The sequence below is a fragment of the Chionomys nivalis genome, chromosome X (genome assembly GCF_950005125.1).
Source record: "Chionomys nivalis chromosome X, mChiNiv1.1, whole genome shotgun sequence".
NCBI classification, from domain to species: domain Eukaryota; kingdom Metazoa; phylum Chordata; class Mammalia; order Rodentia; family Cricetidae; genus Chionomys; species Chionomys nivalis.
The window spans coordinates 61,795,600-61,796,504 of record NC_080112.1 but is presented as its reverse complement, the minus strand read 5'-3'; the positions used below and the strand labels follow the sequence as shown (position 1 = coordinate 61,796,504).

Below are 905 nucleotides of genomic sequence, written 5' to 3'. Positions count from 1 at the left end.
TTTTTACTTTGAAAACTGATGATTTAGTCTTTAAAAATAGCATTTGAATTCTTACTTCATTTTTTTTAATGCTAACATAGTTATCCACAATGATCTTATAGCTCCCTGTACCTAGCACTAAGGAATGTAATGGCCTTACCAGCCTTAGCTTACAGGGCAGTGACCCAAAGCATTGCTATGTGCCACTAGATGTTTCCAAGGTAAACATACTTGCAAGAGCCCCTTCATGTTGCTTATTGGGCTCAGCAAACTGCTTTCCAAAGCCCTATTCTGCTGACTCCATGTTTAAGATTCAATAGTTGTAGAGTATCCAGTGGTAACAAAACTCTCTGGCTACTTTTCAGAAATGTCGAGATGGAGCTGCTTTTTCCCAAGATCTTACAGATGTGTTACAGCAAATGGAAACAGGTAATGACAGATAAGGAAAATGGTTAGCTGGGGCTTCTTTTGACCACATCAGTTATGCAGAAGCAGCTGCAGCTTTGACAAGGGCCGCCATTTGAATTCTTTTAAAGGGATTGAAAACTACATTTAAAAAGCTTTTCCTATCTCCTTATATGTGCACTGTGTGTGTGTGTGTGTGCAAGTTCGTGTGGAGTTAAAAGGACAACTCTGTCCTTCTGCCATTTAGGTCTCCAGACTTGGTGGCAAGTGCTTCTACTCACTTAGCCATCTCATCAGCCTCCAAAGCAGCCTTTGAATTTACACTTGTGGACAGAGAGAGGACTCCGTGATTAAGAGCATTTACTGATATTGTAGAGGACCTGGGTTCAATTCCCAGCACCCACATGGCAACTCAAAACTGTACCTGCTGTTCCATGGAATCTGACATCTCATCTGACCTCTGAGGGCACCAAGCACACACATTGTGCGCATACCACAAATAGGAAAACCAGTAATACACG

General features: G+C 41.8%; 1 non-coding gene across 1 annotated transcript; it reads right to left on the bottom strand.

The window, feature by feature from the left end:
• Positions 1-358: 358 nt before the first annotated feature.
• Positions 359-497, bottom strand: LOC130868723 (small nucleolar RNA SNORA16B/SNORA16A family). Its single transcript, XR_009056541.1, has one exon. It is a non-coding gene; the product is annotated as a small nucleolar RNA SNORA16B/SNORA16A family (small nucleolar RNA).
• Between the last annotated feature and the right edge of the window lie 408 nt (positions 498-905).